The sequence below is a fragment of the Danio rerio genome, chromosome 15 (genome assembly GCF_052040795.2).
Source record: "Danio rerio strain M-AB ecotype USA chromosome 15, GRCz13ab, whole genome shotgun sequence".
NCBI classification, from domain to species: Eukaryota; Metazoa; Chordata; class Actinopteri; order Cypriniformes; family Danionidae; genus Danio; species Danio rerio.
The window spans coordinates 16,898,697-16,924,910 of record NC_141035.1 but is presented as its reverse complement, the minus strand read 5'-3'; the positions used below and the strand labels follow the sequence as shown (position 1 = coordinate 16,924,910).

At 36.3% G+C, this 26,214-nt stretch overlaps 1 protein-coding gene and 2 long non-coding RNA genes across 3 annotated transcripts in view; 1 reads left to right on the top strand and 2 right to left on the bottom strand.

Moving 5' to 3' along the window:
* Positions 1-26,214, top strand: part of numbl (NUMB like endocytic adaptor protein) — a 118,798-nt gene that overhangs the window by 4,266 nt on the left and 88,318 nt on the right.
* On the bottom strand, positions 2,234-8,462 carry LOC147840549 (uncharacterized). The gene is made up of 3 exons (XR_015509160.1): positions 5,857-8,462; positions 4,135-5,820; positions 2,234-3,864 (listed from the first exon to the last, which is right to left on the bottom strand). It is a non-coding gene; the product is annotated as an uncharacterized LOC147840549 (long non-coding RNA).
* Positions 17,003-25,231, bottom strand: LOC147833624 (uncharacterized). The gene is made up of 3 exons (XR_015509157.1): positions 22,954-25,231; positions 19,707-21,243; positions 17,003-19,567 (listed from the first exon to the last, which is right to left on the bottom strand). It is a non-coding gene; the product is annotated as an uncharacterized LOC147833624 (long non-coding RNA).

Sequence of the window (26,214 nt, the reverse complement as noted above, 5' to 3'; positions counted from 1 at the left end):
TCTATAAGTGGTACGTTTTCAGAATGAGCCTGGGTTGTAAACGTGATATATGTTGCTGTTTGTTATAGTTCATCACAGTTTTAGATGGCAGCAATCAGTTATTATAAAGTATTAGTATTGCTTATTGCTTGCTGATTATATATGTGCAGTGGCGTTGAGGATCCCCCCCACCATATTTAGGGTCAGAAAATGCTTTTTATATGTATGTGAAAAGTTCAATTGCAAAATCCTCTATGCTCTCTGAAATTTCTATTGAAAATAAACATTTTTCTCAGCCTCTTTTGTTTATGTTGAGATATATTACTTTAAAGACCAGGAAAAGGACTTATTCTTTGCTATAAAAGTGATATTATTGAACATACATACAGGAGAAAATTTCAGACGGCATTTAGAGGTTTTTGTGAATTTATAGTGTTTATACAGTATGAACAAGTACACCCCTCTTTATATTATTTATATTTTATATTTATATTTTCTCATGAACGATAAACATAACAAATTTAAATGAGGGTTTGCAAAAAACAAATAAACAACAACAGCAACAAAGACCTTGAAAATTTAAGATAAATGTAATATCTTATGGTTCTTTTGATTCTTCATCTTTATTAAAATGTTATAGGGGTAATATTTACCCCTAACATATTCAATGGGTGTACTGTGTAAGGTCCAACCAGTTAGTCCAATGATGGTGTCTACTGGTGAAGAAGGTTCACTGAATGTTCGGTGGTTTAAAATATTAATATATTTATCTTCGTTTTGTCTGACTCCATTTATAAAACATTGATAAGATTATTATTTTTTTTAAATTTTACTTTAGTTTATGATTCTCTTTGATTCGTTATTTTATATTATTCTCGTTTATTTGGATCCCTATAACATCCTGAGTCTTGTATTGACCAAATATTTAATCTCTTAAACACAAGCATGCCAGTCTTGGTCATTAAACTGAGGTGCTTAACCACAATTCTAAAAAGGCAGAACCCTACTTACTCAGTTTAGAATATTTTGTTGTGTGGTCCCCATAGATCTGCTATCTACTAAATCAAAGCAAAACTATTTAATCATGCCATAATCATTACTATAGAATCAAGCTGACTAATTTACTTAAAATATTTGTAACTTTGATATATCACCATCTGATTTAAATGGTATTATAAGTTCAGAGATGAAGTCCCACCCACATTTAGATTGATCCCAACAATATTTTGTTGTTCTAAATAGAAAACCCAATTTTGGCCTTTTACAGTCTAAGTACACTTGAATTAATGCCAATGTGTTAGTCGGAGCTCTAAGAATACTTAAAGCGTGTCACACTGCTCCTTCTACCGTGTTTTAGTCCGTTACTAACCTGTACAGCAGCTTGTGGTGTTATGGATTTAACGTAATCTACTAAAGATAACAACACAAAGTCTGTTTCAACAATTCAAAACATAACAATTTATTAGTCAGGTAAATGTATATTATGCCAATTCATTTAGTCAATTCATAAACGATCAATAAAAGACATCAAATTATCAAAGATAAATGCAAGATTAAAAGATGCATACCTGACTTCAAATTTAAAATCAAATCAAATCACTTTTATTGTCACTTCATCAGCTGCACGTGTGCTATGTATGATGAGTGAAAAGCTTAGGTGGTGACTCCAGACAGTACAAAATACAGATAGTGTAAATACAACTGCATACTCCTCAAAAAATAAATAAAAAAATAAAATGCAGGACAGTGTAAAATTGACAGCGATATGTACAATGAATAGGTGTCCACATAGTTGTAGGACATATACACATATACATAACTACGGGTCACACTACGGGCTGATTTGAACTGAATCGCCCTGAACATTTAGAAACTTTACCTTAAGTTGTCAATCCAAGAATCTCCTTGAGGAAAGAGGTGTGTCGAATATTTGCATTTAGTGGAAGAGTTTCTGCCTATAGGAAAGGCACACCCTTGGCAATAGTTGAACAGACACCTGAAGTTATATATCTATTGTTTTGATTATGTCTATTTCTGAGCGAATGAGACCTCTGTACTAGTCACACTGAGACATTTCAAATGATATCAAACATGATAAAGTCAGTCACTTGGATTAATATAGAACATTCATATTTTGTAATGACCATTCTGTGTGACTAGAGGGAAAAGGGGCCAAGGGACCAGGGGGTTTCGGGAGATGTTTCAAATGTTAATGGAGGAAAGAAGGGGAGCTAGTCTTCCCCCATTCGCACCTGGTGTGTTGTGGAGCCGATTGTCTCTGTGTTTTCAGCTCATATATAAATTGTCAAAGACATCAAAGTATTTGTGGTATCTCAAGTCTTACAACTGATTTTTGAATTGTGATCATAAGTTAATTGGTTAGAATAGTTCCAGTTTTGACTTTGGTACTGAGTAATCTAATGTGCACACATCCTTTCGTATAGCATCCTCTAGAAATGATTAATTTAACTTGTAACACATTTATGTTGAGCACTTGATACAACGCCTATAGAAAATCATCATATCCCTTTGAAATAATGACTTTATTTGTCATACGCCCTGAAATCAAATCACATTCCAATTAACTTTTCTAGCCTTTAAAATGTTTTTGTAGCCTTCTCCTAACCTGTGCCTTTCTAAAACTTTGTCCCTAAGGTCTATTGAACACAGGGTGTAATGTGAGCAAAGTTATAGGTTTTCAAAGGGTATTTTCTATAGGAACTGTATATATGTGTGTTTGAATGCGCAATGTACAATAAGACAAAAATAATTCTACGTTCTAGTATATGTCATTTAATTACCAGTAATTAAAATACCCCTGCAAAAAAATAAACAGTTTCATTGGAAAAAGTGACTCTCATTGTTTCCTTTAGACTTGTTTGGAAACACCTGGAGTCATTTAAAGAAATCAAATCAAAGTGTGCAGGGCATTCAGCTGTGAAAATCAAAGCAGTTGAGCTCAATTTCTAAAGTCGGCCTTTACACGCCATGCATGCGCATGTTTCAGCACTTGTAGACCTTATCATTTCCTCTGCATTAAGAATACCATAACACATCAGCTACTACATGACTTTACATTATGTATGACCACACTTCAATGGACTTTCCAGTGAGATCTCAAGTGACAGCGATATAGCTTCCTCCATTCCTAGAGCTCATAATGGGTCATTTGCGATACTTGGCATGATTCTGCAAAGGAATTTGTCTTGGATCAAAACGTTTCTATTGAATTAACGAGTCTGATACCGTGGATGTAGATCCAATTTCACTTATCCTGTCTTAAATTCACTTTGCGATGTGCTGACAGTTTGGTAGCAAAATATATTTGGCTGAAACAGCAAAAATGCACGGTTTAGGGAAATCGAAAATATCAATGTTTCATTAGCACTACTTCAAAGAAATTTCAGCTGTCAGCATCTATTGAATGCACAAACATATATAAACAATATTTAAATATGGAAGCTGTGTGGATGATGGATTTGACTAGTTGAGTTCTGTCACTTTTATGTAAAACCTTAAAAAAATATTGCTGATTTTAGTACATCATTGTCAAGCAAAAGATTCCTTTAGTCTATTCTGTTTACTGTTGATGGATAGTAAAAAAGTGGTTAGTTGATCTTACTTTAAAAATGTGTAAATCTATTGCTTTTTAAGTTGCCTTTACTTAAAAAAAGTGAGTAAACCTGTTGTTAAAACTGCCTACTTACTCACTTTTTTTAAGTAAAGGCAACTTAAAAAGCAATAGATTTACACATTTTTAAAGTAAGGTCAACTAACCTCTTTTTTACTATGATAATGATACTACAAAACATAGAAATAGCAGTATTTTGTTTTTATAATTCATTTTCTTTTATCTTAGTCCCTTATTTATCAGGGATTGTCACGCTCATACAATACAGCAAATTTAGTATACCCAATTCAACTTGTACCACATATCTTTGGACTGTGGGGAAAATCGAGAACCTGGAGGAAACCCACACCAACATAGGGAGAACATGCAAACTCCACACAAAAATTCCTACTGACCTAGCCGGGACTCAAACTAGTGACCTTTTGCTGTAAGGCGACAGTGCTACCCACTGGGCCGCCCCTATTTTGTTTTAATTCATTGATTTTCTTCTTGGCTTAATCCCTTTATTAATGTGTGGTCGCCACAGCAGAATGAATCAACAACTTATCCAGCATATGTTTTAAGCAGCAGATGCCCTTCTAGCTGCAACCCATCACTGGGAAACACTCATTCACACTCATACACTACAGACAATTAAGCTTACCCAACTCACCTACAGCGCATGTCTTTGGACTTATGGGGTAAACCGGAGCACCCGTAGCAAACCCACGCCAACACAGGGAGAACATGCAAAATCCACAAAGAAATGCCAACTGTCCCAGCTGAGGCTCAAACCAACGACTGTGTTGGCCATTTTGTTTTTATATTATATATATTTTGTTTCAATAAAAACTTTCACAATATGAGGCTACGTCTACTCTAATCTGGATAAATTTGAAAACAAAATTTTTGTCTACAAAACTTCCATACCGACACTATCATTTCTATTCTTTCTGTTATCCACACGAAAATGATACAATAGTGTCGACATGGAGTGTTTTATGGAGCAACATGGAATGTAATAAGATTTTACCTGTGTCATATACCTGCCTGGGGTTTATTTACTTTTTGTCTCTTTAAAACTTTGCAGAATGTGACTACTGTGGTCTGCTTCTGCTGCTGAACAACAGCTTCCAGTAAACATTCCGTATCCTGTGAAGAGAGGCAATATGGAGCATGTACAAAGCGACATTAACCTTTAATAAAGCTATCAAAACAAACAGCATCAAAAACAGCTGCTTTACAAAGTCGTCGACCTTGGTAGCCAAATTGATCACATGACTCCGTCACATGACTAAAATACATCATTGTTTTCGAAAGCCTCCTTTTTCATAGTCCACATTGCAGCACAAAAGTGGCGTTTTTTCAAATTGAACCTATTTATACTTTTTTCAATAAAATATGTTTTCATTTAGCTTATTAGTGTGGACATTGCCTTGAGTTACTCTATTTGGAAAGATTTCATCATTTTACAATGATTGAGATGTTTTTTTTTATGGGAGTGCATCTGCAAAAATACAAAAATATAGAAGAAAACAATAGAACATCGTAGAGCTGCACGATTCTGGCTAAAATAAAAATCACAATTTTTTTGCTTAAAATAAAGATCACGATTTTCTCACGATTCTGTTGATGTAAAAAAAAGGTTAATATGAGTCGGCTATTATTATTATATTACTATAATAATATTATGTGCAGGTCTACTGTTGGTTACAATGCTACATTTTGTATAGACTTGAAATGGTGGACTTGAACAGACATTAAATTTGTCCTGGTCATTAATGCACAGTAAAGTGATGACATCAGAATATAACTATTCATAATTCTGATGTTAAATTATTGTGTTTGAGACATGTGCGTGTAATCTGTCATTGACAAAATTATTAGACCATTTTTTTTCTACTGGTAAAATCAGACATTTTGTTTTTGTCAAATTCCCTCTTGCGTTATATTCAACATTATAGGCTGGAGTAGTTATACTGACAATGGTAAACATTCATTCTCATGGTCAACACTGTGTTCGCTAAGAAAGAAAAGAAAACATATCAAATGCTTGTCGAAATCATAACTCTATAATGCAACGTGATTATTTAAATGATGTGTGTGCTTTAGGTTTCATTTTCACTGCTAACTGCAGTTCATACTTCCTGCGCAGCTCCCAAATGATCACTCTTTGCAACAAACTGAAAATTTTTGTTCAGTTTGCCAGTTATTCACAGCCTTTACAGGTTCTGTTCACTAGACTTCATTCACAGGCGTGCACCCACCCTCTCTGTGGTAACAGGTCACGGTCAGCTCGGGTCACGTGTGATTTCCCGGCTGTGAATAAGTCATTACATGAAGACAGAAATGGCATTTTTGGGTGAATTATATCTTATAAATACAGTATTTGACTCTTTCAACACCATTGGTGTCCACGTTGCTGAGCAACAGATGTAAAACAATGTGAAGACTTGTGCGGCTGCCTTTGGTTTTCTCGTGAACTTAAAAATATGATTGGCAGAATCGTAAAAATGCTGGATTAAGATCGTCTAAGAGGTCGAATAGAGATTGCGATCTTTTTTCGATGAATTGTGCAGCTCTAGAACATAGATAAAAATAAAATAAAGAATGCTTCATGTTTTATGGTTTTTGGTGGCGTTTAACAGTACTGAAGTAAAGAAATGCAATAATTAATTTTAAAATAACACAGTCTTTTAACTTTGTCATTATTTCTTATTTTTATAAATAATTAAACACAATCAGTTTTTGTTAAACTTTGTTAAAGTGGCAAACTTTATTATTTCTTGTGCCTAATTTCTTGTGTGTATCAGTATTGGCTGATAAAAGGTTTAATCAATTTGGTCCCACTAACAAAAAATGCATATCTGCTGATGGCTGATGAATTATGGATTATATCCTCCAGTTGGCCCATTTTGGATTTTGGATGTGTGCTACTGGCCACGAGGGCTTTGACTGGTGCCTTTCACATGATGTGCCACACACTACAGAAGAAAGACAAGATGTCAACAGTTTTTGGAATGATTCACTGTGAAAAAGAGGACAGCAGAAAAATGTAATTTATCAATCATTTTGTGGAAAGAAAGATCTGGAAGTATATATGCAGTTGTCCACTGTTTTTGTTTACATTTATTTTTTGTAATCATTCTCAGAATGTCACTTTACAATTAAATTCCATTAGTTAATGTTAGGTATTGTATGTAATAATACATTTATTACACTATTTTTGTCTTTGTTTAGTCAAAAGCATAACATTTGATTTTAATAATGCAGTAGTAAAATGTTGAACTATGATTATTAATTCTATGCAAAAATTGTCAATTCTTAGTTCCTGTTAGTAAATACCACATTAAGGAATCGGTTAACGCTAGTTTAGGTCACAATTTATCGTATTAACAAACCATTAACTAACACTACTAGCTTAATAAACTACTAATTAGCGCTTTATTAATAGTTAGGAAGGTAAAAGTTGGGTTTAGGTTTTGGGTAGGATTAGAAATGTAAAATAAGATCATGCTTTATAACTACTAATGAACAGTTAATATATTAATAATAGGCAGGTCATAAGCAAGTAGCTAATAGCATGACTTGTGAACTAATCTAAACTCTTACCATTAAACTTTATTGTAAAGTGTGAGCATGGTTTATTTATCACCTTACATATTTGTTATCGGCTTCCAAATATAAATCCTTCAACGCAGGCTCATTGCGTATATGTACCCATCCAGGTCTATATTTCTGGGGACAACGAAATGGCGAGAGGCCGCTGTGTCTGCTTTTTGATAACCTAAAATTTCTCTTGTATGATAGTGTTTTCAAAAGCAATCTAGGAAAAGAATAGCCACCCGGCTGCATGATTTCACCAGGTTTCGCAGCCTGTTGTTTATTTATTTATCTTTTTTTGCTTTTGTTTTACCTGTTTTTTTAAATCGTTTTTCACCGGACTCAAACCCCGTTGTCGTAGTCAACTCAGCTCAGCAGATGTACATGGTGACCAACTGGGCAAACTGGTAACATCGGAAAGGCATCCTTACGGTGGTAAATGGTCAGCTGGTATTGTTAAAAAGAACAGAATCTGTCAGCGGCGTCATACCACCCTGTAGCGTTCGTTTTAAATTCTAAGTATTCATAATTTGCGCTCTCTAGAAATGTAGACGGGGTACGTATCCACAATGATCCTGTGTTGAAATCATTAGCGGTATCGGCCAAAATTTGCATATTGATTCATTCATAACTTCCTGTTTCGGTAATGATATTCAAAAAGTCGTGTAACCATTTTGACAGGAGAAAATTTTACATTAAACTGGAGAAATATAAAAGATTTTCTTTCCTGGCAGTCATCTTAAAACAACTGGCCCATGTGCTTCTTTATACAAAATTAAACTTTATTTAAACTCTTTATATGTGTTTAAACAGCACTTTAAAATGGTTGCGGAGGATGAGAACATCTGTCACGGACAAATCATTTTTCATTTTTTTCTAATTGTCATTATACATGAATATTCTGTAAACTATTTGTTTTGTCATGTAAGATAATCTATTAAAACAACTCATTTTTTTATTTAAAAAGTTTTATGCTAATTTGTTTAAATTACAACATAACACACGTTCAAACATGCATGGACACATTTCGGTAATGAGAATTTCAGTAGAAAATGCAGTAAAATGATTAAAAATAAATAAATAAGGTTGAAATTACACATTGTGCTTCGTAGAGAACAGCGTTGTCTTTATTATAATGTTTTTTTGTTAACAAATTACTAAGTTTTATATTTAAAATCTTAAGTGCCACGTTGTTTTACTGGTTTCGTGAGAATAACCAACGAAGGGGTACTTATTAGGGGTGTCAAAATTAATCGTTTCTTCGGTGCACCGTGATGCAGACACGGACAATTCGGTATCGGTTCAGTAATAATTATAACCGTTTATTACTGATGTCATTTTACAACGCTCTAACTACTTAAAACTCATAAACTGTGCACAATTTCACTGTGTGTGTTTGCTGGATCAGTCTTTCACTGACATGTACAACAAAAGCCCCTATTTCACTGAGATCGAGAGAATGAAAGTACTCCATTTCTCTCTCGCTCTCTCTCTCTCACACCACACACAGTGGCCCATTTGACCTGCTGGCGTGGCTTTTCTTCTCCTCTCGGCTGTTTTACACCGTTACTTCTGGATAAAGAAACGAGAGCGTGTCTGCAGAGTTTTCTCCACCGTGTCTATCATACATCAGCTGTGATCGCCTCTGCCGCCTGCCACTCAGTGTCACTCATCTATGAAGAGCGCAGCGTGCAAGAGCCAATCGCAACCGTTTTTGTTGAAGGTGTAACCAATCAAAGAGGTGTAAGAGAACTAGACAAGGATCAGAAAGTGAGCTGGATATTTATATTTGTTTATATTATTTGCTAAATGCTCGTTTTGTTTAAAGTTACAGTTTATATATCTGACTGTTTGTATTAAATGACAAAATTGTATTACAAATAATATATAAATATAAATATATTCATACATTTTAATACAAGAACTGCTGCTGAGAAGAAAAATTAAAACTGTGTTTGAAAAGCACCGTCAATGCACCGGGATGCACCGAAATATCGAATTGAGCCGAATCGATGGCATGATAATCGTAACCGAACTGAACCATGAGACCAGTGTAGGTTCACAGCTCTAGTACTTATTAATAATAAGCTTGGGTTGGATTAAAAATAAGATTATTTGTGTTAACACAGGTATACAGTAAGTATATGTTGACCTTAAACACTCAAACTCCCCAATAATCATTTATCTGTGTAGAATTAAGCAATTGCCCTTTTTTACCAATTTCTATAGAAATCTTAATCAGCAGTTGCAGATTGCATGAAGAAATGATGCAAAACCGAAGGCAGAACGAATTGAGCAGCTTGTTTCAGTCATAAACAGAAGTGCTTTACAAGAGCTTGTGCACTGCTATACTCTTATAAAGCGTCTGCAGCAGTTCTGTTTGTGTATTTATGTAAGAGCGAGAGGGGACGAGAGCTAGAGGAACAGAAGTCGGATAAACATAGTAGCGTCTCTGTGTTTGTGCCTCAGAGAGCTCCCCTGTGTGGCACAACTTCAAAGTCAGGGACAGCGTAATTACGAAATGAAATCAAATTCCCCGCTGATTACAGTGCTGAGGCGCTCCTCATATATGAAGGAGCATCTCCTGTCTAACGCTTTTGTTCTTTTTAGCATCCACATCACAAATCCTGAAATAGCAGGATGGCATTTTTTTTTTTGAAGATACATTGCTGTTATCTATGCTTTTACTGCATTTAATCATGTCCAAAATGCTTACAAGATGGAAAGGAAACATGCATTATACGAAGATGTTGATTATTTTCATTCGTTATTCATTATTGGCATCAAATAGGGATTTTAATGGGTTTTTGATGAAATGACAAGGATAACATAATCGTTCATATTTTTAAGTTGGTCTTGATTTTTAAAAGATATATTTGAATATAAGGGTGATGCGGTGGCGCAGTAGGTAGTGCTGTCGCCTCACAGCAAGAAGGTCGCTGGTTTGAGCATCAGCTAGGTCAGTTGGTGTCTGTGTGTGGAGTTTGGCATGCTCTCTTCACGTTAGCGTGGGTTTCCTCCGGGTGCTCTGATTTCCCCCACAGTCCAAAAACATGTGGTACAGGTGAATTGGGAAGGCTAAATTGTCCGTAGTGTATGAGTGTGAATGGGTGTATGGATGTTTCGCAGAGATGGGTTGCAGCTGGAAGGGCATCCGCTGCCTAAAATGTGCTGGATAAGTTAGTGGTTCCGCTGTGACAACTCTGGGTTAATAAAGGGACTAAGCCGAAAAGAAAATGAATGAATGAATATTTAAATATTTGAATATATTGGTCATGACTTATGTATAGATACAGTATTGATGTGTTGTATTCTGAATAGTGATACTAGACTACTTTTGTAACTTGTAAGGATAGCACACAATCCACCTATTAATGGAGTCATGAACTAAGAAACCAAAATTCCCTTGATCTTGAACATAATAGAGATTACTGTAATAGAAACACATTCTGTAGTTTTCAGAGCTCAAAACTTTGTGGTTTCTCTAAAATCGGCTTATATTGAAGCGAGTCTGACTAAAACCACAGGTTTTGTATTGTTCTACTCTATGATGCATTTGGCTGGAAAAGCTCCGCCCCTGTAGAAGATCTACACCAACTTTTAATTTATTGCCTGTTTAGTGCTGTTAATATGCAAAACTTGGCTAATTAGAGCAGTCTACAATCGGCCACGCCTATTAAACAAATTGTCAAAAACAGCACAGAAAAGAGTCAGTTACTTCTAAACATGATGTTATTGCGTAAAAGTTTTGATAACATTATAAGTGGATCTCAGAGAACAGTACAAAAAACTGAGATAGTTCATGATCTCTTAAAAGGGATAGTTCACGCAAAGCTGAAAATCACAATCCACATTACACTCACTGAACACTTTATTTGGTACGCCTTACTAAAACCGTGTAGGCATGGGCTGGTATAAGATTCTGCCGGTATGATAACCTTGGATAACCAGCTAAATTGTCCGTAGTGTATGAGAGTTTGTGAATGTGTGTGTGGATGTTTACCAGAGATGGGTTGCGGCTGGAAGGGCTGCGTAAAATCTTGCTGGATAAGTTGGCGGTTCTTTTTGCTGTGGCGACCCCGTATTAATAAAGGGACTAAGCTGACAAGAAAATGAATGAATGAATGAATGAATGAACACAATAAATTTTGGAGCAGTAAACATGTAAGGCTATAATTAAAATGAGTCATTAACTTCTGCTGTCTTTATTTCAAAAACACAGATTTCTTTACAATCTAAAACAGCATCTTTTGAGATCTTTTTTGCTAGAGATACTGTTGTCTCAAAAAAATGTAAATAAAAAAACAAATATCCTAGAAGTGGTATAGCAGTAAATTTTGGCGGTTTTAAAACCTTGACTTTTACATACCGTGGTATACCTTGAAAATGGATATCGTCCCATGCTTAGTACAGAGTTGGACCCCCTTTTGCCTTAATCCTTCATGGCATAGATCACAGGTGTCAAACTCAATTCCTGGAGGGCCATAGCTTTGCACAGTTTAGTCCCAAGCTTAATTAAACACACCTGATCAAACTAATTGAGTCCTTCAGTCTTGTTTGAAACCTACAGGTAAGTGTGTTGGAGCAGGGTTGCAACTAAACTATGCAGGGCTGTGGCTCTCCAGGAACTGAGTTTGACACCCCTGGCATAGATTGAACAAGGTACTGAAAATATTCCTCAGAGATTTTGATCCATATTGCCATGATAGCGTCACGCAGTTGCTGCAGATTTTTCGGCTGCACATTCATGATGTGAGTCTACCGTTCCACCGCATCCCAAAGATGCTCTATTGGATTGAGATCTAAAGACTTCTAAGGCTATTTGAGTACAGTGACCTCATTGTCATGTTCAAGAAACCAATCTGAGATGATTTATGCCTTATGCCTTGGTGCGTAATCCTGCTGGAAGCAGCCATCAGAGGATGGGTACATTGTGGTCATAAAGTGATGGACAAAACTGTGGTGTAAACACGATGCTCAATTGGTACTAATGGGCCCAAAGTGTGCCAAGAAAAATATCCCCCACACCATTACACCACCACCACCAGCCTGAACCATTAATACAAGACAGGATGGATCCATGCTTTCATGTTGTTGAGGCCAAATTCTGACCCTACCATCCGAATGTTGCAGCAGAAATTGAGACTCATTAGACCAGGCAACGTTTTTCCAATCGTCTATTGTCCAATTTTGGTGAGGCTGTGCGAATTGTAGCCTCAGTTTCCTGTTCTTAGCTGATATGAGTGGCACCCAGTGTGGTCATCTGCTGCTGTAGCCCATCTGCCTAAAGGTTCGACATGTTGTGTGTTCAGAGATGCTGTTCACGGCATACCACGGTTTTAACGAGTGGTTATTTGAGTCACTGTTGCCTTTCTATTTGCTTGAACCAGCCTTGCCATTTTCTTCTGACCCCTGGCATCAACAAGGCATTTGCACCCACAAAATGCCACTCACTGGATATTTTCTCTTTTTCAGACCATTCTCTGTAAACCCTAGAGATGGTTTTGCATGAAAATCCCAGTAGATCAAATCTCGTCTTGCACCAACAACTATGCCACTTTCAAAGTCACTTAAATCACCTTTCTTTTCCATTCTGATGCTCGGTTTATACTGCAGCAGATCGTCTTGACCATGTCTACATGGCTAAATGCATGAGTTACTGCCATGTGATTGGCTGATTAGAAATTTGGGTTAACGAGCAGTTGGACAGGTCTGCCTAATAAAGTGGCCGGTGAGTGCATATCATCCGTCATATTGGTACCATCTCACAAGTGCTTCTCTTTAATGTTATAGTTATTGACCCAATAATATTCAAATACTGTTTAATAAATTATTCAGTATATCTCTTACAAATCTGTTAATTCAGACTCTTGCTGCCTGCCATTTGTATCAGGAGCTGTGTTTATATCAGTTTTTGGCTTCTGAATATTTTTAAACATATTAAACATTTTAAGAAGACGTTTAATTAATGGATCTACAACAGACTAACAGCCTCTGAGATCACAAGAGGTTTGTCCTTCAAGGTTTATCAGCTGTTGTTAAAAATCTATTTCCCAATGAAGAAAATCAATAGAGTTTATACATCCTGAACCCGTCTATTGTGCTCAATAGCAGAGCTTTATTGGCTATTGACCAATCTACATCAAGGACTGGAACTGTCCATTTTATAAACTACATACACACCAAATAGTCTATAAGCCTATGGATTTGCTTTAATGAATTATCTACTATGAGGGTAAGAAATCTTCCTGCTCTCCTGGCCTGGTCCTCAAACTTACGCCACTTCTTGAGTCAATGTGGTTCTGTCCACGGAAATAAAAAGAGCAATGTTCAAAGTGCTCACAGTGTTTACACAGCATGGATATAAATCTACCAATGGCTTAGTCATTAGTTTCTTATAGTCTCTGTTCAGTGAGCTGGAATAGTAAAGTAATGTATTAAAAAAATGTACCGAAAATGACGGCATATGCACCTTGATTGCCAAGGCATTTAGATTTCTCTTCGGACTTTCCACAAATACTCTTCTGAAAAGGTTATAGGTTTCGAATGTCTGTGAGTCGGCCTGAGGTGGGCAGGGTTTGTAATTACTCTGACTCATGCCGAATGCTAACATAGACAAATGACGGAGGGTGTGGAGGCTTTTTTTCTCCTTTGCCTATTCTGACATTCCCTCGCTTTCAGTCCTCCCCTTTCCAAACATCTGTCAGGAGGAGCGTTCAGCTGTTGAGCAGATGTTGTGGATCCTCTCATCTGTAACCGAGGATCCCGCTGGAATGAGGGGGAGGAGGATAAGGTGGGGGAAACAAACAACTGCCTTAACATTTGCTGGTTTTGTAGTACAGTTTAACTCAAATATGAAAACAAAAGTGATGGAGCATGAGTGATTCTAGTAATCTGAGGGTTTTATACTTTAAAGTGTTCATGGGACGTGAGAAATCAGTTTTACATTGATTGATAAATTGGTATTGGCTGATAAAGGATTACATTCATTGTTATAAATATTGGTAAATAAATGATTGGCTAATAAATTATGGATTATTTAAATTGGTTGATCTTTATACATGTTAGGAATTTCAATTTATACGTTATTTTAAGAAAGGAATATTTCATGTTCTTTTGGTAAATACGAGTTAAGATGAGTAAACCATTGAGTCTTTAACATTTTGCTCAAAATATTAAGCACAAACTCTGCTGCGTTTTCATCAGGGTTTCTAAGAATTGCATGAGAAACAAGTGATGTAAACGCCAAATTTTAATAAAATTAGAAATGTACAAATTGCACCAATGTAACTTCATTATACTTGCCTTTTTTACTGTTGCTTGCTAGGTTACCAATACTACAGTCAGCTGCTCTAACTTCATGGAAACACATTAAAAGTTCACATTTGGCTTTTTATTTTTATGATCTTTGAAAAGATTTGCTTCACATTAGAATCAAAACCTGGCTAATGAGAACAAACAGATTTGTCAAAATACAATTGTCATTGTTAGACATACAGTTAAGGGCAAAATTATTTTTCATTAATAAGTGATGTGTAATAAAGCAAGGAAATGTTCACAGTGTTTCCTATAATATTTATTCTTCTGGAGAAAGTCTTAGTTCTTTTAGTTTGGCTGGAATAAAAGCATTTTTTTAATAAAAAAAATACAAAATTAAGGTCAATATTAGGGCTGTAACGATACACCAAACCCACGATTCGGTTCGTATCACGATTTTTGACCCACGATTCGATTCGTATCACGATTTTTTATTTTATTTTTTTCGTGTGGGGTGGGGAAAAAAAAGATTTTTAAAACTATTTTTAATTAAATAACATTTGAAAAATCTTTATAAACTAAACATCAAAGAACAATATTAACTATGCAAATTATTAACAATATAAATAGCCATATATAAAATAAATAAATAGGCAAAGCTATATCACTTCTGTTTTCTTTGTAACAAAATACTGTTGAAAAACCAAACTAAACTCCATTGTTTAGATGGTTCAAGCATGTTGAAAATTATTTTTCAATCAAGTTCTCTTGCATAGAAAAAGTAAATTAAATAGCTAGGGATGCTCATTTCCTTAATTTTGCTAACCGACAACCGCCGCTCATTAATCGGTTATTAACGGTTAACTGGTCAGATTACTATTAATTTTATATTAAACAAATTGACGTGTCTATTTTGTGTATGACACATTAAATATTGCATTTTAAAATACTGATTTATTTTTATATAGGCTATTAATAGCGGAACAGAACAACAGAGCATCTTCACGCACCTGCAGTGTTTAGCACAGAAGAGCAGAATAATCTAAATAAAATGAATAAAATAAATAGGACTGCCCTAAATTATTTTCACTTAAATAATTAATTTATTTTACAAAACGAAAATACTGACTGATTCTTTTTAATAACCGGCATAGGCTTTTTTCCAATCATATGTTTATTTCTTCCGTCAAATAAAAATCGCAGACTTCCTCAAATTGCTTGCTCCACGGAAAATATGCATTTATGTAATGCCCCGCTGTTATTATTATAATCACAAAACCTTTTACATTTTAATAGAAATCCTTATTTTAAAGATTATGTCCTGATATAGCCTATGGTTTCCTCTCTCTCCCTCGCGGTTCAAGTGCGCGCGCTGCCTGATGAAAAGACAACAACACGCGCGCATGTGTAGACTTTTTGTAAACAGTTTGTATAAATATGATATTGCATTAATCTGCGTACATGCTTTAAGCTGTAAAATAAAAAGTAAAGCCTATTTGTTGCGTTTATTACGCAGATACAGGTCAACATAAGCGCTGGTTTAGTATCAACAGGTCTGTAGGCTATCAAACAGCAATATTCTTCTTCCATTTTGCTTCTTTAGCAAATGTGTCTGTAGGCACGGGTTATACGTTATCATCCCGCAAATTAAGTATGCCTTGCAGTTAAACAAGTGGCCGAAAACAAGGCGCTCCTTACTGCCTTTATGTTGACAAGGAAAAAAGAAGAGGCGCGGTCCTCTTATAAATGACTGAATCAGCTGGGTATCGATTGTGCAAAAGTGTTGCTGTCTGTCTTGTTACAATTGTAATATTTAATACTATTGTTATATTCAAGATTTGTATATTCATACAGCTCTGGATAACTTAAAACAACGATTAGACCTTCAGAGCGGTGTTAATGCGTCCTGAAGTAAAGCGAAACGGCTATAAACTCCAGCAAGATTGAGTGATTATATGCAGAGCCATATACCTTTATCTCTAAATAAAGTAGGGTATAACTATAGAAACTGTGTTTATTTTAACTGAAAGCTTCGTCGTGTTTTCTGACCGCACGCACCTGTCAGTCTGCACTCTCAAAGGTTCAAACAGAAAGCGCACTGCACGGTTACAGAAAAGTTTGGCTGTTACCTGACATCTGGTGAACGCCTATCCCTCTCTGCGCAGCCACATTAACAGTGTGAGCAAATCTTCGTATATGCGCTGAAAATCCGGCCGCTTTGACAGTATTGGCAATGTTTCTGGCGTTGTCGGTTGTCAAGCGGGGTTAAGTTGGTTTTGTTTTTGATATTCTTGACACATTCAGACGGCCCCTTACTAAGAGCTCCGTGCGAGCTCTCCCGGCTAAATATTGCGAGGGCTTAAACGGAGCAGTGCTTGTAATGTCGAACGAAAAAAAGTGTTAATTAGCTCAACTTTTGCAGGCACGCGTGACGTTATTGGAAAGGTATGACGGGGTGGGTGTGTCGCGATTCTCCCTTATCACACCGCGACACAGGATCGTAGATCTGAGTGTCGCGATTTCGATTTTATATCGTGTATCGTTACAGCCCTAGTCAATATTATTAACCACCATTTTTTATTTGCTACAAAACAAACCACTGTTATCCAACAACTTTCTTAATTACACAAACTTGAATAGCTAACCTAATTAACCAGTTCGTTTGACAAGTGTGAGTGATCCGAATCGGGCCCAGGCGCAGTTTAGCTGGCCGGCTCTGGCCTGGTTGGAAGAGGTGTGCCAGAGCGCGGTTCGGTTGGGCTTTGACGTGGTACGCTTGTATTATGAGTGCAAAGCATGACCGAGCCTGAAACTGAAGTCACGACGTCCCTTTTAAGGGACTGTTTTATATGAATTTATTAATCATTCTTATACATTACAGTGGTGCAGTTGGTAGCGTGATCACCAAACAGCAAGATGGTCGCTGGTTCGTGCCTCTGCTGTGTCAGTTGGTATTTCTTTTTGGAGTTTACATGATCCCCCTGCGTTCGTGTTGGTTTCCTCTGGGTGCTCCAGTTTCCCCCACAAAAAAATGCGCATATGTATGGGTGTGATTGAGTGTGTATGGGTGTTTCCAAGTGATGGGTTGCAGCTGGAAGAGTATCTGCTGCGTAAAACATATACTGGATGAGTTAGCAGATCTTTACGCTGTGCAGACCCCAGATTAAAAAAGGGACTAAGCCGAAAAGAAAATGAATGAATGAACAATCATTCTTACTTTTCAATGAACGCAAACTGACATAGTTTATTAAAGACGCAAGCCCCTCCTCACTGCACGTCAGCTGCCCCTTCAGGAAACCTCCTAATACCTGCAGCAGTGAGGATTTTATGATAATTTATGAGCGTGAAAAGTGGCTGATCAGTTCAGCAAAATATTTGACTGTGTGTCACTGCATCCCAAACGACGGAGAGTGCTTCTCTTCCTGTTAAACTGAACAGTCGCATCATTGATGATGTAAGCGTGCTCAGGTTCGGAAAGCAAGGTGCAGTGTCTGTGCAGGCAGTTGGGGGAGATGGGAGGGGGACATCCGTGCCTAGTGAGAGTACACCCCTAGTTAAGCCTTTAAATTGCACTTAAAGCTGAATACCAGTATCTTGTAAAATATGTAGTAAAATATTATGTACTGTCATTATGGCAAAGACAAAATAAATTAATTATTAGAAATTGACCATTAAAACTATTATGTTTATTAATGTGTTCCTGTTAAACAGGTGGGGTAATAATTTAGACTTTAACTGTATGTGTGTGCCACAATTACTGGCACCCCTATGAATTCAGAGCAAAATATTTTTGAAGTACATTCCCACTGGTATTTAATTTATACCTGGGGGTGACCAGGAACAGGAAACTGTTCAAGGATGACCTCTTGTTTGACTTGTTAATGAGCTTCATGAAGTTAATCATGCGGTATAAAGAGAAATGTTTTCTTGGTCATTAGTGTTGTCAAAAGTATTGAGTTTGGTACCTATAGGCACTAAAATTTCAAAAAATTTCCATTTCCTGCTAGCATTTGAGAATTGATGACAATCACTGTCAAATATGTTGCACACGTGCAAGCACAACGGCTAATCAGTGGTGTTTAAGAACGTGCTCAACATCGCTTAAATGTTAGCGGGAAAATGGCTTTCTAAAAATTTTACTACAGATTGGTACCAACGTCGCTATTTTTGACAACGCTATTTTACAATCCCTTAGCCAAAGTCTGTCATCAAAGCGGTTCAATATTATTATCAAATGCCACTGAGTGTTTATTCCATTTTGTTTTAGTCTTTTAGGGTCAAGGAATTTATTATATTAGGAAAAAAATGAACAGTGGCTTCTCCTAACAGGAGAAATTTCGTTTTTTTGTTGTTGTTTTTTTATATTCGATGGCAGTTAAACAGGAATTGACAATTGACGATAGAAACTGCTTTATTCGCATTTTTGGATGGACACATACAGTAGCTACTGACACATGCAAACACCAGCTGTGAGCACTGCATTGCTTCAAAAGCTAATAAAATTGATTATTTATAATCACACACTGCCTACAGTGGATACAGATCCCAGTGTCAAGATGAAGTGAAAGGTTTATTTTTAATGCCATCTTCAGTTCAAATCAGATTATTTTAGTGATACCAATAAATTGGTATCGGCCTATAAATGCTTGTTTTCAGTGTTATCAATATTGGCCTGATAATTAAACAAGTTATTGGCAGATTTATTACTGATTATTTCTGTTGGTCAATGTTCTATATTCATGCTTTAAGGCTTTATTGAATTCATGAATCATTTTAGAAAAGGAAAGTTCTGAATGTTTCTTAAGTTCTTCACTTAAGGTTTTAAAATAAAATGTTTTTATTAATCAAGCTTTGGAGCTTTGAAAAATCATATCAAGTCTTATGTTCTGTATTTTGGCTTGTGTGTATATATCGGTTATCACCTTCAAAATACGAAGAGTTATCGGTATGGGTTATATGTAAAAGGCTCTCACAAGTAAACTATTTAAAGACATTTTGTTTGTGAATGGAGATTTAATATGTATAATCTTGTCAAAACACTTCAAACACTAGTGATTTAATATTGTTTCTAATCAAAACTATGTTCATTTACTGCGAAAAAACATTTTCACAGTGTGTCTGATAATATTTTGTCTTCTGGAGAAAGTGTTGTTTGTTTTATTTTGGCTAGAATAAAAGCAGCTTTTAATTTTTTTAAACCCATTTTAATGTCAAAATTATTTAAGCTATTTTTTTTCTGATAGTCAATAGAACAAACCATCATTATACAATGACTTGCCTAATTACTCTAACCAGCCTAGTTAACCTAGTGAAGCCTTCAAATGTCACTTTAAGCTGTATAGAATTGTCTTAAAAAATATCTAGTAATATATTATTTACTGTCATCATGGCAAAGTTAAAATAAATCAGTTATTAAATATGCGTTATTAAAACTATTATGTTTAGAAATGTGTTGAAAAAATCTCTCCCTTAAACAGACAATGGTGAAATATACAAGGGGGGCTAACAATATAGGGGGGCTAATAATTCTGACTTCAACTGTATATTTGCTTTGTGTTTCTTTTTGATTGCAGTGATCCATATCATAACATCTTTAACAGAGTTTTGCAACACAATAGCATAAAAGCAGGATGAAATCCGATTCAAGTGCACCATATCTGTCTTATCTGACCATGTCTGATCAAACCACATGATGGCGGATGTTGAGGTCAATGAGGTTGTATTTGTTTTTGCTGCTCTCTTTTCATGCCTCTCTCCAGTATCATTCCCACAATCCATTGGCTAAAGTGTCAGGATGAAGTTTATGAAAAGTTGGACTTTTTGTAAACACAGAAAGTGTAAACGTCTTAGGGAGAATTCTTGCCGTCAAAGTCAGACATTGTGGAAACTATTAAAGAACATCTAGAGTACAAAATAAAAAGACAAAAATGCTTCATGCTATAGAAACGTAGCACAGCCGTAGAATGCTGGATTTCTTCTTTTCTTCTGTGGTATGCTAAATCACATCTGTCTCTCCAGTTTTCTGTTTAGCCTCCTGCCCTCGATCAATACTTCTTGCGTGGAGCCCATCTCATCCATTATTGCAGCACTTGCTCGCTATCTTGGTCTAGTGGTTTCACTTTTTCATCAGTCTGAGAGAAGCTGGAAAATGAAAATACTGTGTTCAATTCCACTTAGGATTTCCCTAACAAGAAAACCTGCCAATGGGTTTAGTGGAAATATTGAAAAATATGAAATAAATGAGAGAGATGGCAGTAAAGTCGATGAGTTGTGTTTCTCATCAGCCAGAACACAAACATATGCTAAACCACTGCTAGGCTACACATAAGCTAATGTTAGCCTGTTAGCTTAAAATATACTATGCACTTCTTACTCGCTCTTTGTCAAATACAGTAGACCTATATGCATTTTGAATAAGCATAGTCTAGTTTTCTAGCCTAGGCATTTTTTTCTTTCAGCAGGGTGCTTAATTTACAAACTAATTTGCTTAGCATGCTCATCAATGAAGCATACCTCATCTGTGCATAACAAAAGACAGATGATGGACAGAACTCTGATTGAAGCCAATTCTTTACTGACAATAACTTGTCGAGTCTTGCCAAGATGAGTGGGAATGATTCATTTATTTATTTTTTTGGATCTGATTTTTAGCTGGAAAGAACAAATGAAGTATTTCAAGACCCTTGGTGCTTGCCAGAGCTTTATCTATACTGTTGGTTTCTGCAACTGCATCCCATACTAGACATTGTTTGCTTGTTGTATGCTAAACCAAACCCTAAATGAGACATTCCAGGCTCATTGGAATTAAATGCCTCAGCCTACTTTTTTTATACAAAAAATATATTGAAAAAGTTCATTTAGACTAGGGTGATCCAGTCTTTTTATGCCTTACATTTGCATAAAATCAAATAAATTAAGCATAAATATGACAGAGGTTAAATAAACAGTATTGTGGTTATCTGGACTAACAGATAATTTTATTCAAACACAAAAATTAAACAATCCAACATAAAATAACTTGGTCATTATCATTGTATATATCTATATATAAATATGCTGGACAAGTTGCCGGTTCATTCCGCTGTGACAACCCCAGATTAATAAAGGGACTAGGCTGACAAGAAAATGAATGAATGAATGATGAAATATCTGTTATTTTTCTTACCCCTTAACCATGGTTTTCAGGCATAAAAAATATCAGTCTATACAGGTGTTTTATATTTAAAATGATGGCAAAATGAATGTGTTATGGACATGAAAAAAAAAGAGAAGTTTTGTGAGTTAACATGCTTTGTGGAAATTCTGTGAATAAAAATGCAGAAGCCAAAATATATATATAACAGTCAAAAGGATAAGGCTTGGCTCTGCATGTAACATATATAATTTGTTTTATTTAGTTTTTCATCTTTACGGACGTGACTTGTCTTCGTTACAGACATTACTTATCTTCGTTATGGACATGAACTGCTCTGAAATTGACAGTTGACACATGAAAATCAGATAAATACTTTCAAAACTTTAACAAAGATCTATTTGTGGATATCTTTTGGGTATGTAAACCAACAAACTTTAACCTCTGAATGTTAAGGTTGCACAATTAATCACACTTAAATAAGGGTGTCACGATCCTCCAAATCCTCGATTCGATTACATTTTCGATTCTAAAGTCACGATTCGATTCAATTTTCGATTATGAATAATTAATTAATTAATAACGAACTAATTATTAGTAGCCTACCGTTTAAACTACCTGACTTGCATGGTCTTTGTTTTACCCATAAACAAATCATACAGTAAATGAATAAAGGCAAGTTACACACATAATTACCACCTGTCAATCACTTTTTTTCTGCGGGACTCGTGAATAGGCAGTGATCTGTGTCGTTATAATGGCGTCGGTAAAAAAGGTGCACAACCAACAGAAACCAGCCAAACAGTATCTGAGGTGTTCGCTAAAATGACTAAGTACTTGTGTGAAAGTAAAAGATGGAAGCAGTCTACTGACTCGCTGACTGCCTTGACCCGCTGTCTCGAGCGCATGACAATGTGTGTGCGTCTGTATCTGTGTGTGAATGAGTGTGTGTGGTCACGTGATGTGCGTTTTCAGTGGTAGTGAGGAAGGAGGGCTGCTCAGAAATGCTACACGCCAGTGTGGATGTCCATCGTTGTCGTTCTAAAATGCCATTTAAAAACAAAGACATATTAGTGTAAACAGGGCCTGAGTGTGTATTTTTCGCGAGCGGATTTGCAACGGGTGCAGGGCGGAGGATCACGATGCGCCCATCATCTATCATCCCAACCGTAATACGTACATAGCAAAGCTTGCAAACTGTGTTTTTTTTTGTCGACAACATGAACGTTGTCAACATAACTAACTGGAAATCCAAAATACTTTCACACCGGCGACTTCATTGAAAGAGGAGAGGATTTAAGCTCTGTCGACGGGTCTCCTGCGTCTGCAGTTTAACAAGCACTTCAACAAGCATGTTTTTTTCCCGCTTGGCAAGCCAAGCTAACGTGACATGGGGGCGTGGCAGCATCGACGATTCTATTTTTTGATTCGATAATCGAAATTGAGCATAAATTTCGATCGAATCGTGACACCCCTACACTTAAATAAATATTACCTTGTTATATTTAATTTGTATTAGGGCATGTGTGTTGTTAAAGGTTAACGCACGTTAAAATGTTTAAAACTCAATTCGGAAACAATGTTGCATGTAAACATGGAGCTTTTATACCCTGAATAATATAGAATTGCTAATAAACATAATTATCTAAAATAGACCTATGTTTATCGAGCTCCTTATGTTAGTGTTTTCAGACGAACTTGAATTGAATCATTGGCCGACTGTGCATGTGTGCTCTAGAGGAGGAAGCATGTTACCTCAGTTGCGTCTTTTTCATTCTTCAATTAAATGAAAGCAGAGGCAGGATTTCCTTTGAGGTGACAGCAGTGTGTTGTCAAGATAACAATGGCGAACTTTTATTGATGGAGGAGAGACTTGTGGTCGCTGTTTCAAGTCATCCAGAGTTGTATGACTTTACAAATCTTGAATATCGTAATGTTATTAAAAATAAATAAATTCTGACAACATTGACAGCAACACTCGCGCACAATACGGCTCTGCTGATTCAGTCATTTCCTATAGTGACATACAAAAGAGTACCGCACTTCTTTTTTTCTTGTCAACATAAGGCAGTGAGGTGCGCCTCACGTTTTTGGAATGGAAAAGCGTGTTTGCTGTGATCGGCTCCTATGTGCAATACATATTTGTTAACTTGCAGGACATTAACACGAGCAAACACAAGTGCCTACAGATGTATTTTGCCAAAAAAACAAAATGAAAGAAGGATATTTGACACAGAGGAGTTGACAAACCAGCACTGATTTTGATCGCCTCTGTGCTGCCTGGAGCTGCGTCATAAACTTAACAACTAGGCTATATGATTTAGTGTAGACTGCAACAAACAAACCAACCTTTTTCCATTTGTAAAATTACAGTTATTAATAGTTCTTAACTTCTTATATAATATAAATTTTTAAATAGCCTACATCTACCAATCAAACAAATCCAAATATTTTATGGTAACTTCGCACCAAACTGAGGCTTTCATCTTACAGCTTATAAAACATGTATGCAAATTAATGCAGTATCACATGTAAACAACAAAATTGTTATATGCTTTGTATTAGCCTATACTTTACAAAAAGTTCAAAGCCTTATGGTTTATTGTCATTATCTTTCATTTAACGCAGTGCGCGTGCACATGAACCACGAGTGAGACAAAGGAAATAGGCTAAGTCATAATAATAATTAAGACATAATCTTTAAACTAATGACGTCTATTAAAAATGTTAACAGGTTTTGTAATGTGATAACAGCAAAGCATTAATTAAATGCAAATTTTCTGTGAAGCGATCTATTTAAGGTAGCCTAATATTTTTATTTGACGTAAGAAAAAAACATGATTGGACAAACAGCCTATGCTGGTTCTTAAAGAGGATTCAGTCAGTGTTTTCGTTTTGAAATCTAAATTTGTCATTTAAGTGAAAAAGATCTAGAGCAGGTGTGACGCAGTATTTTAGTGCTGTCGCCTTACAGCAAGAAGGTCGCTGGTTCGAGCATCGGCTGGGTCAGTTGGCGTTTCTGTGTGTAGTTTGCGTGTTCTCTCTGCGTTCGCGTGGGTTTCCTCCGGGTGCTCCGGTTCCCCCACAAGTCCAAAGAAATGCGCTACAGGTGAATTGGGCAAGCTAAATTGGCCATAGTGTATGTACAGTATGTGTTCGATTGAGTGTGTATGGGTGTTTCCAAGTGATGGGTTGCAGCTGGAAGGGCATCTGCTGCATAAAACAGATCCTTACACTGTGCGGACCCCAGATTAATAAATGGACTAAGCGGAAAAGAAAATGAATGAATGAGTGAATAAATTAAAAGGGCAGTAATTTTATAAAAAAAAGTGAGGGTAATTATTTATACTACAGAGCCCAATCCTTCTGCCGAATGATTACTGTTAACATAAAGCATAGAAAATGTGGGTCTTTAACCCTTTTTTTTAAAGCATGAAATGTGGTTGGATGAAAATGAAATTTACCATTGGCACAATCCTCACATTTCATGGATAAACAAAGCAATTTCCTTAAAAATTTGACAAGAGCACATCAATAAAATATAGACCTTAATGAGCTAATTAAAATTGGTTTTGTTAGTTTAGTCAAATGTTTAGTTTTTCATGATAAGGTTGACATTTGACATTTTCATGAAATATATATATATATATATTAGGGATGTAACGGTATCAGAATTTCACGGTACGGTAATACCTCGGTATGAATGTCACGGTACGGTATTTATTGAATCATTTACAGGAAAAAAAAAACTTTTGAAAATACTCCCAAAAAAGTGCCAAAAGTGTCAATGACATACAAATTAGCCATCTATCTGTTAGCTTTGAAACAGGAACTTCAATTTTAATAACAAAAAATTATTAAACCATGTAAAAAAATAAAGTTTCAATTTAGTATTGTTAAAAACTCATCACATTTAACATTTAATCACTCACTTAGATAGAGATGGGTTTAAAGGAAAATTATCATATAACTATAATCTGGTAAAAGCTGGTATCTCTGAGTATTTACAATGTCCCCTGCAACAGAAAAAACCCCTCTCATTTGGGACTGAGGATTCTGGGACAGAGAGATGGCCCATGTTGACAGCAGTGGGGTAACGTTGTGCATTGTCTTTCCCCCACTTGAGAAGACAAACCATGAGTGAGATAGATAGAGGTCACTTTGCGGTACAAGTCAATGTCTGCATCAATCTGAACAGTGTGCTGTGTTTCTGCAGTCCCCATGACTGTTATTAGTCGTATTCCCCAACTTGCAGGCACACATAGGGCTCAACCTGTGCAGTGCACATGCCCTTTTTAGTCTTGGATAGAAAATGCCCTTCCAAAACGATCAAAAGTGCCCCCGCGACGCGACACAACCTCCGTCCAGTCCAGCCCTTCAGTAGGCGCGCGATAACACCTCTCTTGAGTATGCGCGCTCAACCCCCCCTCGGCGCTTTACAATACGCGCGCCACAACACAGCTGATCAGAACGCGCGCGACAGCACCGCTATTCAGCACGCGCGCGGCGACAACACCCGCTTTAGGTTCGATCATTTCCATCTTTTTTTCATCTCCGCTACTAGCAGCACACTCCATTTCCGCATTACTGGATCTGTAGCGACAACAGACCGCAAAGGATTATGGCCACGCCG